This window comes from Pseudophryne corroboree, chromosome 4 (assembly GCF_028390025.1).
Source record: "Pseudophryne corroboree isolate aPseCor3 chromosome 4, aPseCor3.hap2, whole genome shotgun sequence".
Classification (NCBI taxonomy): Eukaryota; Metazoa; Chordata; class Amphibia; order Anura; family Myobatrachidae; genus Pseudophryne; species Pseudophryne corroboree.
This window is the reverse complement of record NC_086447.1, coordinates 261477571-261496482: the sequence shown is the minus strand read 5'-3', so window position 1 is coordinate 261496482 and position 18912 is coordinate 261477571. Positions and strand designations below refer to the sequence as shown.

At 40.0% G+C, this 18912-nt stretch overlaps 1 long non-coding RNA gene across 1 annotated transcript in view; it reads right to left on the bottom strand.

The window, feature by feature from the left end:
* Positions 1–18912, bottom strand: part of LOC134911324 (uncharacterized) — a 226223-nt gene that overhangs the window by 86779 nt on the left and 120532 nt on the right. Inside the window, exon 2 of the long non-coding RNA XR_010176481.1 lies at positions 8340–8384. This is a non-coding gene — a long non-coding RNA (uncharacterized LOC134911324). The remainder of the gene's footprint in view (positions 1–8339; positions 8385–18912) is intronic.

Below are 18912 nucleotides of genomic sequence, written 5' to 3'. Positions count from 1 at the left end.
TTTATGTCCAGGCATGACAGTGGACTTCTTATCATGGACACAAACTGCTTCCACGGGTGCTTGACTTACACAAACCATATCCTTATAATCAAAATCCTCATTAGCACAGGTGTTAGCTACACAAATATACCCCTTATCCTGTTGCACTTCCACAGTAGCCTCCTTAATTTCTATGTCAGCATGGTACGTGGAAACAAAGAATTTCATGGCAGATAAGAACTACTTGCTCCATCTAATCTGGCCATGTACATACAAAAACTTACAAACTAGGGTTAATTTTCTTGTTAAGAGCCAATTAACTTAGTAGTATATTTTTGGAATATGGGAGGAAACTGGAGTACCTGGAGGAAACCCACACAAGTATGGGGAGAATATACAGACTCCACACAATTAGGACCATGGTGGGAAAACGTTCTCAGGACCTCAGTGCTGTGATGCATTAATGCTTACTATTATACCATCCATACTTGTGCTGCTCTTCCCCACATTTCCAGAGGGTGCAGAAATGGTGAAGGAGGCTTCTCTATTTAGACTCACCTTTTTAGCTTATAACTTAAGGGCAGCATACACTTACGCGACATGTCCATCTGACATGTCACAGGCGATCACCCCGGCAGCCTCCCGGGGGGCAGGATCTCCCAAGATACATCGTATGCTGTCCTTTTGCATACAATGTATTCTGGGTAATCCCAGCCATGCCTGCGGGGTCGGACATGATTGAATGTGCAGCACAATCAGTCTGGAGGATTCGATCCGATGATCACTGGAACGCGCATCGGATTGGATCAGAAACACCTTCAAAATACCCAATTTCACCTGATATATCGGGCTGAATGCCCGAAATAGGATGAAATCGGGCATTATCGTCCTAGTATATGGGGATCTTAACACTTTTCACCTGTGTAACACCTTTTTACACTTGGCTTTTGCTTTTTTCTTATTTACACTCACTAAGACCTTAGCCTTTTACTAATGTGTTGCACTGGGGTGATTGGCCTTCGCTGGTGGGGTTCCATGACCCGGAATTAAACTTAGTATTATGGACCCACCATAGAAAAGGTCACCTAGATGCTGGTTGGTGGGCTGGTATTTTTTGACCAAAAAGTATGCCAAGAACCTCAATTTTGCTCTATGTTAGATTGCAGAGTATATTATAATTATTCAGACTAGCAGTGCCTGGTATTGCAGAGTGTGTATTGGCACTATATTTTCTCTTTCTTTGTGCAAGTACAAGTTTCAGCATGATAACACATCTTACAATATGTATAATTAGGGTGTGCAGTCCAAGATTACCATTCCCTCTTATTTTTATTTGAATGCAGTATGGCATGGCACCTACAGCACACACAACTGTTTTTTTTTTACAAATGGCAACATTTTTTGCGGGCACCAGTGTGCACTGTGTACCAAAAAAAGGGTTAATGCTGCTGCTCTGTATTAGGAGGTTTGGGCTGCAATGTATACTAGGCAGTGACAAAAAATACCAGTGTGCACTAAGGGTTAATGCTGCCCTATTTGGAGCTCTGGGCTAATATGTATGCCCGGCAGTGTCAAAAAAACAAAAGTGTGCAATGTGAACTATTGGTTAATGTATTAGGGGCAGTAAGACGGAGGACCTGGAAGTAACAAAAAAAAAAAAAAAAAAACACCAAAAGTGTGCTGCAGTTCAGTTACAGCACTAGTGTGACAAAAATGCAAGTAATAATAATAATAATAATAATAATAATAATAATATTAATTATTATAATAATAATAATAATAATAATAATAATGATAATTATTATTTTATTTATATAGTGCTCTTTTTCCAATAGGAATCAAGGCTCTTAATAGATAGATGTAACTAACCTGCACTATAAATAAGAAAAAAGAATGTTCTGCTAACTGCCTACATTCATGTAGCTTGACCAGTAGTTAACTAAGGACATTTCAAACAGTGGCTCCTTGCTTTCAAGTTTCCTCAGCAGCACCAGTGTGACTGTGCATAAGCATCAATAAAGTGTTAATGATGCTTAGGAACTCTGGGCTATGTACTAGTGTAAAGGACTGATATATTTAATATTTATTAATAAATTCTCTCCTGTGGCAGTCTAGTGTGTGCTCTCTGTCCAGCATTGCTGTGTGAAATGGCACCTGAATCACCATAGGGGGACTTATATTGGATCCAACACCAACATTGATGTGGAATCAGAGCTTAGTGGGAAAATCTCAGCTATGGCTCAGATTCTATCTGATCCCTGAGGTTTGGGCAGGCAAAGTTTTCTGAAAACTGAGCGCGCTCATCTCTAATTAAAATAATGACAATACATTCACTCACACTACACTCTTCTTGTCCCTACTACCGGTTGGTCCCCTTGTCCATGTAGTTTCCCTCTGCATGAATTAAAAAAAATATACATGCTCACATAACATTTCGTGAGGGTTGGTCCTCTTGTACAGGTAGGCATCCCAGGTTTTAAAAATTATTAAAACAAATGTCCCATGCTGGACATAGCTGCACTATATGTACATGGCGTACAAACAGCATGGCTTCCGCAAGTGGCGGAACCCATGAACGTTCTGTCTGTTGTATGGCCCCAAGACAATCAGTAACCATTATCATGGTAACAGGCCACTGACTGATTGGCTGTGAGTGGCCTGTCTGTCAGCCAATCAGCAGTCTGGCTGTTGACACACCTCAGGCACAAACACGACTGAACACTAACACTAAAAACATGATTGCATAAACCATCAGAAAACAAAATTCTGTCAAATGCGAATTGTAGTAAATTTGGGTGTTTGATCTTGAAAAACTCTGTATCCCAGTGATAGTGTTTATACTTGGGCAAACAGAAATCATAGTAAATAATTGACCTCCTGGTGTAGCCAGTTATTTATTTTTATATGTTGCCTCTTGGTACAGGCATATTATGACTCCACTGAGTTCACATTTGATTGATGACATTTTCTAATATTCAATTCCTAATGTGTTGCAGAGGCATAACTTGCTATAAGTACACCCGGCGCCAAGAAAAACGGGTTCGGGAGGTGGTGCTGCCCCCCCCCCTCCCGGAAGTGTCGGTGCAGTGGCTACAGTGCTGGCTCCTACACAGTGTCAGGAGCTGAGTGCTGCACATAATGTAACAGTGCAGCACTCAGCTTCTGTCACTGAGCAGGATCCGGAATTTTGGTGTCATCCCACGGCGGGTGACACCAGGGTATGGTCTGCACCTCCTGCACCCCAGTTCTGACGCCACTGATGTGTTCCTCTGTATCTATTTGTTAATGGTCTTTTGTTTCTTCCCAATGTATTTCAGAACACATTCACCTTCCAGCAAATAGATAACAAATTATGAATTACGAATTATGAATTTTATATAATATTTCCCCATCTCTCCCTCCTAAGGCTACCATCACTATGCATAACATTGAGGCTATTGACACCTCATCCCTTTCCTCCCTGTTCGACTCACTTCTCTCTCCTATTCTCTCTCTCATGCCTTGAACAAGCCATATCCCTACACAATGCATCTCTTACTTCTGCTCTTAACTCTGTTGCTCCATGAACTACTATTCAGCCTCGCAGATCAACCCATCTGTGTCACCACTGTCTGTCTCTCCTCCCCTTCAGAATGTAAGCTCTCACGAGCAGGGCCCTCTTCTCTCATGTGCTTATGCTTTTCTTACTTTAATAATCCTCAACTGCCCCAAATCCTACAGTTTTCGGCCACCCCAGTGGCAAACAGAGGATTTTTATAGGGGGGTTTCCATCTGTATATTATACACACACACATATCTGTATATTATATCTATATATATATATATATATATATATATATATATATATATACAAACAGAAAGTTCAGCACTCACCATAGCAAGCTCACTTATCCTCACAACATCAATAAATAAATGATGGGGGTTTAGTTAGTGAATTGGCCAATGCACAGAAGCCTGCATACCGCTCGCCAAGGTACCCCACCTTCATGCAGGTCCTACACTATCACAAAGTCTCAAAAATTGCACCCCTGTGTAATCTCACTTGTTCTAAACCTGTGTCAGCTGCTCCTTAGTAATTTATCAGCCAGTGTCAGGTGACTAGTGTACCTTTTAAAAGCCATAAGATGCATGGCAGATACACATTAAACCTAGTGGGCATGTGTGCAATATATTATGTGTGATACAGTTGCCAGGTTTTAATTTTTGAGACTTTGTGATAGTGTAGGACCTGCATGAAGGTGGGGTACCTTGGCGAGCGGTATGCAGGCTTCCGTGCATTGGCCAATTCACCGCAGCTGGTGCAGAGACAGAGACAGCATTGTCATGAGGTACTGGATTTGATGCTTCACCTTTATAGCCATAAATAGTAATAGAGGATGCACAAACCTAAATATAACACCACTTCACAAGGGAAGATAGAGTGCAACTTTCTTTATTAATCCCATTAATTAATAGGAGAAAAACCATAAAGGATAATAGAGTATAAAGGTCATGCAGTAACATTTCTCATCATTATAGAGTTTGTGGATGCTGTATTGACATAAATGTAGATGTTACTTATATATATATGTATTCTAAAGCACATTTTGAACTCCATTAAAAACAAATGAGCAGGAAAGTGCAGTTTTGATGTTCAGTATCAATCAAAACTTAGATTAAATGGTTATTCACTACTGCGCTTCAGAAGCATGGCAAGATACACATGGGAATATTGCAATATTTGTGTTTGAAGCTAAACTTATTTAGCATAAGCCATATAAAATGTGTCTAAATTAATGAAATTGCTCTCATGTGCAATGGAATTAGTATGGTAGTGTTACACTAAGCGATTAGTTGATGTCCCCAATCCCCACCAAAAACTTATAGCTATAATATAAATAAAGACCAGGTGACTTTAGTTTGGTTAAAAATAGTTCATTAAATTTTAATATGAAGATTAACTAAACTAAATAGAAATAACTGATGACTCCCAAAGCACAAGCAAAAAGGCTACTCCCAAATTATGTAATTCAATTACCAGCATGAAACAAAATGAGCGGGCATAATAGTCACCCACTGTGCAATATGTTTCCAAATGGTGCCACTATCTTCAACAACTGCTACCAAATTGGGCCCCCTTGCAGCTGGTATCCCTAAACCCACATGCGGGTGGTACTCTATGTCATGATCTCACTCCAAAAATCACCATGCACTTCCCATTTTACTAGTCCTCTTTGCCATGCTTACAGCCCTGAACAAACCAACCACGCACAATGAACCTAAGTCAAATAATCAAAACAGGGAAGGCGGGTAGAAAATATAATTGGAAAGTGAGGCCTGAATTCTGTGGTGCCTCTTTTAAGTACAGTAACCTCTCACACTGTCATCGCCTCCAAATCACCCATTGTCTCTCCACTAAAAACACTGCCCGCTGCTCTAAATTTAGCCCTTTATCTCCTTATCTTATAGTTGTTGTCTCAGGTCCCAATGTATATGCTGGGTGGCCAATACTAATGGGCTCCACATAATCTTGACTGAATGTAAAATATTTAAAGGGGCACTCACCAGAGCATCTTGAGACAAAATGGGAATTTATTGCTTACATATCTTCAAAATGTTGACATTTTGGTCAGTGAAGACCTTTGTCAAGACAGACAACATAGCACAAATCATTCAGATTTCAGTGTCAGGTGGTATATTTTGCAAATGTAATCCTTTACTAATATCCATTCAATGGTTTGACACACCTTCTAATAGTTTGTATCTTACTGGTATCTTTTTGGTTAGAACAGTGGTTCCCAAAATGGGTGCTGTGGAACCTTGAGTTGCCGTGTGGGAACTCACAGGGGTGCTACAGGATAGTGGTCCAGGACCAAATCAAATTAATGATGACAGTGATTGGCAACCACCAGCACTGGTTTTGCATATCAGAAAATATGTGGACAAACAGAAAATACACCGTAAACCTGTCCACCACCAGAAAACTAGATTACAGGTAAGGACAATTACTTAATTTAATAAACTTCTCAACGAGAATCTTTTGGTCTACAGGTGTTGTGAAAGCATTTCATTCTGATACTCTAGGTTCCTGTGAATCAAGACGTTTTGGAAACCAGTTGTGTAGACTTTTGTGCATATGGTGTGGAGACAATTAATTTTGAGCAACTATTGATGATATAGACTCATATTCAATGTTTTCACTACTTGCAACAGAGTGGAAGTAGATGAATTATTTTTTATTATTATTATTATTATATGAATGGCAACTGGGCATCTGCACATAGGCTGTGTTCTGAGGGCATATCTTGAGCATGTAAGTGGGATTGTGGTCTATTTGTAAAGATCTATCAGATTTCAAATGGATCTCATGCACCAGGTATAGAGTTAGTGCAAATGTGTACTGACAGAAATGAAGACTGCCTCCACAAGCACATGTATATATGTAACATACTAATTAAAAACACAGAAGGACATGTGTCCTTATGAGTTTTTAATTAGTATGGTCCCTTGCATTTGCTGACTACATATTAGAATGAGCACTATAATAAGTAAGATATGGATAAGCAGGACTATTTTTCACCCAGAACCCTCAAGAAAGCCATTCCCGAAGGCCTTGTAAAAAAATTACATCATCAGGAACGGCTTTCCAAAATGTCCGTTTGTGCCAACAAAGTGGGTTTTTTAACGTAGGTGGGTGATTGCGGGGGTTGCATAAAAATAGTCCCCACAGCCCCCATAGTGGCTTGGGAGCAGGAGGAGCTGCGTGGGAGCCCGCCATGTAAAAAATTCCTACCCAAAATGGCCACCGTGGAGCAGGAGACAGACAATAGAGGTCAAGTAAGACCTCTAGCACCTGTCTCCTGCTCTGTGGTGGCCATTTTGGGTGGGCTTTTTTTTTACAGTGGTGACCAATGTCTGGGTGTGCAGGTTGCAAAACTGGGGTATAAGGTTGTCATTTCCTGCAAGGCCATATCTGTTGCAACAAGGCCACACCCTATATAGTGATACCACCCCGCCTTTTTGGGGTACGCGCAAATCCTTTATTCTTATATAGAAGTATTTATTCTTACAAAGGTGCCCTGCCCACTGTAGCTCCTCCCACATAACCCACAGCTCCACCCACATTACCCACAGCTACACCCACTGCTGCCCACCCCCCGGGAGTTCCTGAACATATTTTTCTACAAAATAGCACTGTGGATAAGTATATATAATGTTAGGGACCCATCTGATGAGATCACTGTGATGTGGTAGGTGGGCCCACATTTTTGGCCAACAGTTGTGCTAAGAATTTAAATTTTACTCCATGTTAAATTGTAAAGTTTGTTATAATGGTTTTGATTACCAGTATTCTAAGTACTTTGACTGTGCACCTGCATTTTCCTTTTTTTCTGTGTGGCACTACATGTCTCAGCAAGGTAGCTCATCTTATGTTTAAAAGTAGGATGTGCAGTCCAGCCACCGCCCTTTACTTTGTATGTATGTACACTTGAAGGCGGAGACCCTTCTACTTGGACTAGCCAATTCTAATATATAGACAGCAAATGGATAAATTCATATAATATGCCTGTATTAGGAATGTTAAGGACCCACCTGATGAGGTCACCATAACGTGGTAAGTGGGCCCAAAAATTGTGCTAGGTACTTCCCTTTTACTCCATGTTAAATTGTATCATTTGTTATAATTGTTTTGAATACCAGTGTGCTTAGAGTGTGCACCTGCATTTTCCTTTTTTCTGTGGGGATCATACAGAACTACCATACAGTGGGAGATGCATCAATCATTGGAGAGAGATAAAGTATCAGCCAATCAGCTCCTAGTTACCATTTACAGGCTGTATTTGAAAAATCACAGTTACGAGCTGATTGACTGGTAACTTATCTCTCTCCACTTTATCTCTCTTCAAGGTTTGATACATCTCCCCCAGAGTACAGTATCTACAAAGGGATGAATGTCATTTACACAATGGTCCAGAAATAAAAATGGAAAGATAACAAGTAGCGAGTGGATGAATTTTAAAATTTTTGTTTGCCATAATAGAATATGTATAAAGTAATATATTAAAGAAGCAAATTAAGAAAAATCATAAGGCATGGCTAAATCTCTAAGTCTATGGCATGCAAAACTGTGCCATACATGGCGGGATATAGCAAAGATGTATGTGGACACATCTGTATATCTTTTACATATCTACTTCTAGATTCAGTTTACTATAAGCTACTTGTGGACATGTACTGTATACTGTTCTTGAAGGAAAAAGAGTAAATAATTGTTGACTCTAAAAATAAATCTTTTCCAAGTCAATGGGTTTCAGATATAAAATGACTTGTGTGTCCCCCCCCCCCCACCACTGCAAACGGGATTATAGGCTTCTTCCTACCTCCAGGGATCTCTCCTCTTCTCAGGAATCAGCATTCTGGTGCTGCTGTATGGAAAAGACATTTTCTTAGTGCTGTAGTTAACTTTTTTAATATGGCATGCATGCTTCTTTATATTGCATTAAATGTTTGATGATAATGCACCCAGGCCTGTAAAGTACTTTTTATCAGTGGGACCAATGACATAGAACAGTTTTCATTTGTGTAAGATCAAATATATTTTTGCTTTAGACTACTTCAATAGCTGTTGTTATTATTATTATCCTTTATTTATATGGCGCCACAAGGGTTCTGCAGCGCCCAATTACAGAGTACATAAATAATCAAACAGGAAAACAGCAACTTACAGTTGATGACAGTATAGGACAAGTACAGGGTAAATAAACATAGTTACATCAGCAGATGACACTGGAATAAGTATCAGGTGGCAGAAGACTGCTGGATTTGGTACAGTTGAAGATTATTAAATGAAGACAAAGGATAAGCACATGAGGGAAGAGAGCCCTGCTCATGAGAGTGTTATAAATGCATAAGGCAAAGCCCATGTACCGTTTTGCATTTAATGCAATGCAATTTTTTAATTGATCAGAGTTTAACTTAAGGTTTATTGTAATAATACACATGATTTAATGTGGTTGCATGTACAAATTTTACAAAATCTGTGATTTACAAATTAAAAAAAATTGTCACATACTAACATCCTATTTTACTTGTAGCTATATTCACATTTTAATAAGAACACACTTAATCGAATAAACTTTGGATCCTTTTGATGGGAAATTAGGACTTTTAGAAATATATACTTTGCTCCTTAGGAGATATGATTGTAAAACTCATCTTGATTACCACTTCTGACTGAATAAAGGAAACTTCCAATTATAGATTTACATAAATTTTCTTAATTCATTTTACATTTGTTTCCAGTCATTACATAGCATTACACAAATTCACATGAATGTATACATACAGTACGATATATTTTAGAAAATTTACTGCAGACAAGGTTTTTCTATAATTTCCATTTCTCGATCTTTTAGAATAAACATCTTTGAGAAATCCTCAGTGGGTGCATGCAAAGCCATTATATTTTATTTGGAGATAAGGGTTAGGCTTAGATTAATCCATCCTCAGGCAAATTTTATTCTACTATATTGACAAGAAAAGCTTTGTTCTACTGTATTTTTATTTTTTTAAACCATGTATTGATTTTTAGTGCTAATCTTGAAATGAGCTCATTTGCCGTCATTCTTATCACATTTTGACACAGGGAAAGCAGACTGGAATTTAGTACAGTTAAACTATAACCTGGTTCCAGGAAGCAATGAAATTAGTCTTAAGGTGTGATCACTGGTGAGAGTTATCCTTGCGATTTTTACTATATCGTCAAAATCGCAAGGAGAGTTAGTGCAATTCGCAGGGTTGGTATCGCAAGGAAAGATAGACTGTGCAGACAAGTCAGTCTTGACGATACAGTGTACTATCTAGTACAAAGTATAGTCAAAATTGACACTTAGAATCGCACATACTGCAGTCAAAATTGAAAGTACAGATACTGTAGTCAAAATCTGTGCTATCTGGGCTCTGGGGGAGTTCAAGGGAAATCGCATAGTCAAAATCGAAGATCGACAAAATCTCACCATGTGTATGCACCTTTAAACAAAAGATTGTTATTGATACACAAGGAAATTACATACCTGTGAGCCTGACTTGTGGGTAAAGCAGTTGTAGAAATATTTAGGTATTCCATCTTAAGTTGCAATAACTAGATACTTTCATGAAGGACCGGTTGGGTTCGGTATGAATTACCGATAACCAGGGTGCCAGCTATCAGTATACTGACATCGGCATCCTGGCCTCCAGTATGGCGACAGTGGAGTGAGTGACCCTTGCAGGCTCACTATGCTTTCCCCACTGCGGGCACGGTGGCTCACTGCGCTCGCCACAGGTTAAATTCGTGCACACCCATAGAGGGAGAATTACCTACCTTGCCGGTATTCCAGCGCCAGCATTGTACAGCTGTGCAGGATTCCCGCATCGGCATTGTGATCGCTGGGATCCCATGTTGCGGTATGTTAACCGCTTCCCGACCGGTCATGCCTACAAAGTATATTTAGCTTTTATGAGGAATAAAATTTCAAAACCGGTCTGATGTAAAGACACTTCTTTCTGATACAAACTATTAGACTACTAGTCTAGAGGAAAGTGTACAGAGGGAAAAGGAAGCAGGTGCACTATCTCACACTAGCTCAACCTGTAGTAACCAGAGGCACTTAGCATATTCCTGGCCAGGGCTATGAGCTTACCCACCGCATCTAGGTAGCCTCTCATTGGGTAAGTCCCTAACACTAACTATAGGGGTTCAGGTCCGGGGGGCAGGACACCCCAGAACCACCCAGCCAGACAACCCCAGGGCATCACAGGAGTGATAAAAAATATAGGGTTAAAGAGGTAGGAGCAACTGTTGCTGCATGTGTGAATAATGTGAGGAGTAAAGGAAAGTTATGTGAAGGTGTTACATATATATAAAACAAACTATAAGTGCCATAGAGTGATGAAATAGTGTTAAATTGCGATGCCCCAGGGACACCCAGCCACGGTAGGCACAAGGAGCCCCGCACCCCAGAGAATTCCCCCCATTATGGACTGCCATATTAAACAAAATGTAGGAGTCTTACCTCAGTGTGCTCATTCCAAATGTAAAGGCTAGAGTGTTGGACTATTTAAAATCAGAGGGGTGGGTGGGGCAGGGTGCTAAATTAGGGTGAAGGTGTCTCCTACCTTCAAAAATGTATGAATACATCAGTTACAGAGGGAAAGGGGCCCTAATTTGCACACCTTAATTAGGTAGTGAGGTGCTACTCTGCTTGAGACTTAGTAAAGTGTACAGAGGGAAAAGGTAGCAGGTGCACTATCTCACATTAGCTCAACCTGTAGTAACTAGAGGCACTTAGCATATTCCTGGCCAGGGCTATGAGCTTACCCACCGCATCAAGGTAGTCTCTCATTGGGTAAGTCCCTAACACTAACTATAGGGGTTCAGGTCTGGGGGGCAGGACACCCCAGAGCCACCCAGCCAGACAACCCCAGGGCATCGCAGGAGTGATAAAAATATAGGGTTAAAGAGGTAGGAGCAGCTGTTGCTGCATGTGTGAATAATGTGAGGAGTAAAGGAAAATTATGTGAAGGTGTTACATATATATAAAACAAGCTATAAGTGCCATGGAGTGATGAAATAGTGTTAAATTGCGATGCCCCAGGGACACCCAGCCACGGTAGGCACAGGGAGCCCCGCACCCCAGAGAATTCCCCCCATTATGGACTGCCATATTAAACAAAATGTAGGAGTCTTACCTCAGTGTGCTCATTTCAAATGTAAAGGCTAGAGTGTTGGAATATTTAAAATCAGAGGGGTGGGTGGGGCAGGGTGCTAAATTAGGGTGAAGGTGTCTCCTACCTTCAAAAATGTATGAATACATCAGTTACAGAGGGAAAAGGGCCCTAATTTGCACACCTTAATTAGGTAGTGAGGTGCTACTCTGCTTGAGACTTAGTAAAGTGTACAGAGGGAAAAGGTAGCAGGTGCACTATCTCACACTAGCTCAACCTTTACATTTGGAATAAGCACACTGAGGTAAGACTCCTACATTTTGTTTAATATGGCAGTCCATAATGGGGGGAATTCTCTGGGGTGCGGGGCTCCCTGTGCCTACCGTGGCTGGGTGTCCCTGGGGCATCGCAATTTAACACTATTTCATCACTCCATGGCACTTATAGTTTGTTTTATATATATGTTTCACCTTCACATAATTTTCCTTTACTCCTCACATTATTCACACATGCAGCAACAGCTGCTCCTACCTCTCTAACCCTATATTTTTATCACTCCTGCGATGCCCTGGGGTTGTCTGGCTGGGTGGCTCTGGGGTGTCCTGTCCCCCGGACCTGAACCCCTATAGTTAGTGTTAGGGACTTACCCAATGAGAGGCTACCTTGATGCGGTGGGTAAGCTCATAGCCCTGGCCAGGAATATGCTAAGTGCCTCTGGTTACTACAGGTTGAGCTAGTGTGAGATAGTGCACCTGCTACCTTTTCCCTCTGTACACTTTACTAAGTCTCAAGCAGAGTAGCACCTCACTACCTAATTAAGGTGTGCAAATTAGGGCCCTTTTCCCTAGTCTAGAGGAAAACAATGTACATGGGTAAAGATCTGGTTGAAGGTTAAAAGACTGAGAATAGTTATATAAATAGAACATATTCAGGCTGGGTTAATGTTATTTTGATGTACCATAGGAATATATAGGTATTGGCCCATGTGCTTTTTAATCTTTTATATTAATGACTTGTAGATGGCCTAGACTTATATTATCCATATTCACTGTTGATGCTAAGCTATACAGAGTTATCAGCGCAAAGCAGAATAAAACTTTGAATTGATAACTTGCCACATGAATTAGACAAAATGGGAAATCGAGATTATGAAAATGAATGTACATAAAAGTAAAAATAAAAACATTATATACCTGGGATGCAATAACTATGCTGTAACAATTGAAATTAAATACAAATTAAAATCTGAGATGGGAAATAATTTAAGAATACTAGTTTACACAAAGCTCAATGGCAGGACAAACGCCTGACAGCAGCTACAAAGGCAAATGAATAATGTTAAAAAGGTAAGAAAAACATACAATGTACTGCAGAACATTATTATTGTTTTAGTTACTAATTAGGCCATGTCTCTAGGGTACAGATTGGGCACCTCACTGTAAGAGAAAGGATGAGGAGAACTTGAGACTTTTCAATAACAATCTCATTAGAAAACTCATGAATAAAGGTAAAGGTTAAATTCTAAATGGTTAGAAAAATTAGGTGACCCTTTTAATAATTTTGAATTTGTTCAAGGTCAAAGCAAAGACATAGCTAATTACATTTTTGTAGCTAGGATCACACAGAAGATATGGTGTCATTGATTCGGAGAAACCAGTTTCACAGTAAGTATAGAGGTTTACTACAGTATAGAGTGTAACTTGTGCTTAAATTTTGCCTTAATTTGGCTCAATACACTTAGAATTTATGAAAGGTTGAGTTTTTGGGGGTTTGGATGGAGGTTTTTTTTTCCAAACATTAGAAGCTCTGTAAACCTGTGTTCCAGAGTACAGGAATTTAACATTAAAATATATGAATTTTAATACAAAACATATTTAGAACATTAACTGTATGCAAAGTTCAAAATATTGGTTCCACTGAATGTTGAATGAGACTTCTGATTCTTGAGCATTCAGCAGACACTGAGAATCCTAGTACTTCAAAACATTTTATGTCCTGTCTTAGAAAAAAATATGAACATGTACATTTTTCAGGAAATAGAAGAGGCTAAGCTCTTAGTCAAAGGAGATGATCTAATTTGTTGTATTTTTTTAAATGCAGTCTTGTTGTATTATTATATAATCTTTAACCTTGAAAGCATTAAAGACCTTATGCAACGTTGGACACAATCATAATCGCCAAATGCTTACTGAGTAGAAATGTCATACTATTTTATTATTATTATGATGATGATGATGATGATGATGATGATGATTATTATAATCTTCTTCTTCTTCTTCTTCTTCTTCTTCTTCTTCTTCTTCTTCCTCTTCTTCTTCCTCTTCTTCTTCTTCTTCCTCTTCTTCTTCTTCTTCTTCTTCTTCTTCTTCCCAGCATATTCTGTTATGTTTAACAATTGGTAACAAAACAGTAATAGAACAGTAAGAAAACAAGAATTACTGTAATAATAACATACAGACAATGAGTTGACAAGGCCCTGCTCACAAGTTAATAATTTATATAGACTATTTAGTTACTTTCTGCTACTGTAAGATAATTTGTAATTGCAACACATGTCACTATACATGTTCCAGGCTTGTAGGTATTCAATGTGTTATTTTGTTTTGTATGGTGTACCAAGCACTGGAGTGTAAGAACCCTTTGTGTGTCTCTTTAACTTTTTGCATGCTTTATTTTCAGGTGCCAGTAGGCCTTATACTCCAGTGCTTGGTACTCCTACCCTCACTGTGTCTGGTCCCACCGCTGCTTTGAGGGAACTACAAAGGACCCTTCAGTGGCTGATGTCAAAAGCAAACATCATAATCCAGCGCTGACAGAGAAATCATTGCAGGTATATGAAATTGACGACAGCTACCAGCAAAACATGGCAATGTATGGGGTAGTAAGGGTGTTCCCTCTTGTTTAACCATCTCGGGTGTGCTGTTACTGGAGTTACTTGCTAGGATGAGCCCTAAGTTTGGCATGGTACAAATGACAGATATGGAATTAATCTTAAAGAGAAAAACAAAACAAGGGATCAAAAAAGTCCCTGCTTGATACAATGGGAACAACTTTTGGCCTCAGATCCTGAGTTTCACCTACAGTATGGAAGCTTGCCCACTAGGTGGAAAAGTATAACCTTATACCGGAGTGTAAGGCCTACTGGGACCCAAAAAGGAACCTGGCAAACAGAAAACAGACACACACAAAGGGTTATCAACTCTAGTGTTATGTTTAATTTGACTTGTTGACTGCTCACAGAGTCCTGTGAGGAAGGAGTAAGATACACACCAGCAACTCTCTCAAAAAGTAAACAGTCATACAGTAACTACAACAGAACTAATGTTAGAACAACTAAACATTTCTAACTAGAGGTGTAGTGCACTATTTACAAGATCTATTTGTACCTGCAAAACTTTAGATAAAACAATGCAGGCAATGTATCTAAATAACAGACACAGACAATATACAACTCAGTACATTGGATCAACTTGCAGCAATTGCTATTCAATTACACTCCTTACCCTGTACAAGCTGGCCAGCTTTAGACATTACTTGGGCCTTTTGCCCCTTTCCTGTGCTTTGAAATAAGTTTTGGAGAAAAAAATGCAGACATGTTTTGGTGGGATACTGGGGGCAATGTTTTGGCAGGAAAACTGGGCGCATCGTATGGGGGCCAGTGAGCCCACCTCACTTAGGTAGTCACACGACATGGATGTAATACCCAACCTAATAATGACAGCAAAGGCCTAGTATCTGACCAAATTTTGTGGCACAGACCTAATGCCCTATCTAAAAGTGAGGGCACGGGCCTAGCACCCAACCTAATGTTGGGTCATAGGCCTAATGCCTTACCTAATAATAAGGGCATGGGCCTAGAGCCCAACCTAATGATGGGGCCATGGGCCTAGCACCTGAGCTAACAGCAGGAGCATGGGCCTAGTTTCTGACCTAATAGTGGGAGCATGGGCCTAGTACCCAACCAAAAAGCAGGGATCACAGCCCCATTGCCCAATCTAATTTTGGGGGTACGGATCTATCACCCAGCCTAACTGTGGGGACATGGGTCTTGTGCCTAATCACCTTTTGGTCTAGAGGGCTAAATATTTGTAGAGGGCGTACTCACAGGTTTCTACCCATTATGGAGGGAGAGAATACAGTGGGGGTATTATAGAGCTCTTTTACCTGCCACTACTGCAAGTCCATCAATTCTTATCTACTTTCTTCTTCATTGGGAGCTGCTACCATCCTCAAGGCTCAGCTGTTGGCCAGCAGTCTTATCCTGCTGTCCCCGAAGTCTTCCTGCTGGAGCATGTCATCTTCTGGCTTCTTCTGCAGCCACCAGAGCTCTTGTTCCATAAAGGTACATCTACTACTGTCACCGCTGTCAAACTGAACTTGTGATGACTAATATTAGCCATAGTGAATGGGTGGAGCTATGACATGTTAGCCCTGATTGGCTCAATGCGACAAGCTCTGATTGGCTGTCCATTAGCTAGCTATTATTGGTTCATGTCTTGTGCTTAATTCAAAAACCCACAGTGGCTCATCCATTGGAGCTGGACTCTAATGCTGGGTACCAACTATGGAGGTCAAAGGGTTCCTTGAGGGATACTTCCCTTCATTTATTCAGTTTTCAACATACACAGGGGCTGTCAGAAATACCCAAGACACTATCTTCTAAAGTGTTATGGTCGCAAGGCAGCAACGGCAACTACGAGGGAAGCGCTCACAGCGGTGAACGCTAGAAGATTGACAGCAGGAAGGTGCAACTGGGAGGCAACTGACCATTTTCTGGGAGTGGTGAGGCAAACGCAGGCGTGTCACAGCGTTTGCAGGGCAGGCGTCAGATGTCTGTTCCGGGACCTGACAGGCAGAAGTGATCGCAGTGACTTAGTTCAGAGCTTCTCAGAAACTGCACAAACAGTTTGTGCACAGCTCCCCTGCAAAAGCATTCACATCCTTGCTAAGCTAAAGTACACTCCCCCATAGCCAGCGTTTATCTGATAGCATGGCTGCAAAAAACTGCTACCGTGCGTTCAACTCGGAATGACCCCCATGGTTTTGCCCAACTGCTAACAAATTTGCTACTACGATCAGCTCTGAACTACCCCCATAGATACATAAGGTGTACAAGGACACATTCAAGCACACAAAAGAGACACCACATATAATAAAGACATCCCCAATTGTCCTTTACTATCATGATTAATTTGATTCAGCAGGTTGCTTCAGAGCTGATTTGTTATTCCTGCAATAGCTATTCTATTATTTAGGAAAATGTAATGCAGAAACCAAGTTCTATAATGTCTACCAGTACCAGCTGTATCTCTGTAATTTCTATGCTTTTCTAGGGCTTTACAGGTATATTTCTGTAATGAACAGAATGCGCCATAAGCATGTAAAGCAAGCATAAGTTTAAAATGAATAATCACAGTGATATATATGGATTTATGTATTTATGGAAAACACAAATCCTTTGCTCAATTTATATTCAAAGACATATTTTAAAAGTACATTTTGAAGAACTGACTTTTTTTCCCCAACATAACATTATTGTGATCTTTTTTGCAAAGTGCTAAATGGGCCATAATAAACAAAAAAGAAAATACAGTACAGTAGACTTGCAAAACAGAACAGTAATAGATAGATGTGTATTTGCACTGCTTAAACTACAGTAGATGGTAAGACATTTTCCCTAGAAAGTGGTTAAGAATTTATTTAAGAAGCAATGGAGATTGTAATCTTGTAAGAGATAGACTAGTTGCAGAGATTTTTCCCTTCTTCTGCACATCAAAGCAAAAATAATATTTCTGTTATGGCAATGTAAAAAACCTCTTGGGCAGAAAGGATAATTATGACTTTTTAATCATAAATGAAAAGGCTCAATCAGAAAAAAGTTGACAAGGATTGTTGCTGAAATAAAGAGTTTTTTTTTTTTTTTTTACAAAGTTTAAACTTTGATTTGTAAAGTCTGCAAAGAAATGTATATGAGTGTTAATTAGTTTGGGGAAATGAAGCAAATAACTCTAACCACTTATAAGATTTTAACTTAATTTCATCATTCAAACTTCCACATGGGAATTTGCTTTTCTACTGCAAAGAGTAAGGTCAAATGAAAATTTTTATGCATGCATTTGGCCTATACTCATTCTTTGTTGTTGAATATTAAGTATTTTTGATATGTGCATCCAGAGGCGTCAGAGCAGAGCCGCATTAAGCCTTGAGGGTGCCTAGGGCAGATAAGACAGGGGGGCCTGGGGGAAGAGGGGGTCTATATAAGATACCTACGAACATGACCCAGTCTAGGAGGGACAAACTGCTCTCTACCTGGACTTCCCTCTTAACATATAATTCACCTATGTTGAACTATTTAATTTTAGAAAAGTATTTCACCACAGGTGATTACAACCATACTTGAAGAGGAAAGTCCAGGTATAGAGCATTTTGTCCCTCCCGGCATGGGTCATGTTGGGAGTTATGTATTGATTGCATATGAGTTTCCCAATTGCGCTAAGGAAAAGAGATAATGAAAGCAGCACCTCCAGATGAATCTTCTGTTAGCCAAGAATCAAGAATAACACCTAGCGCCCTCAGAACAGGTCGGTAGATATATATATATATATATATATAGTCAACGATATGGTGTATAGGTGCGCTGGTCAGTGTTCATTTCCACTTCAAAGATGGAAAGAAATCCTCAAGGTCATGAAAAACTCTGGGATATAGCACTAGGTTTATAGCCTTTCGAAAGCTGCTGCACCCCTCCTGGAGTAGGATAGTTTAAATACAGAAACAGAAACAGAAGAAGGGGGAGCACATAGTGCAAATCACTTTTATCTAAAACAGATCAAATCCCTTTGGCAAAGGATCCACATTAACACATAAGATCACTGTAACATAGAATCCACATTAAATGAATGAGACTCGTACCGAGGTTCTCACCCGTGTGGATTGGTTACCGCATGATGTATACAGAATAAAAGCTCCAATCTCTGCCTGCTGGTAAGGACTGTACTGCACTGGGAACCGGAACCTCACACCATGCCAGCAGCTTATGGGACAACTCTGCGGCTCGTTGGGACACCAACACAGGCAGGAGGCACAAACCGGTGGTTATCTTGGAGGCAGGTATGTCTAGCAGGCCACGACTCTACGCGTTTTGCATGTAGCTTCGTCTCTTCTTCTGTTTCTGTTTTTAAGATATATATTGTAACACTGTAGGGGAACCGGATCCGTTTCTTGGTGTAGATGGCAGCAGGCAGCAGC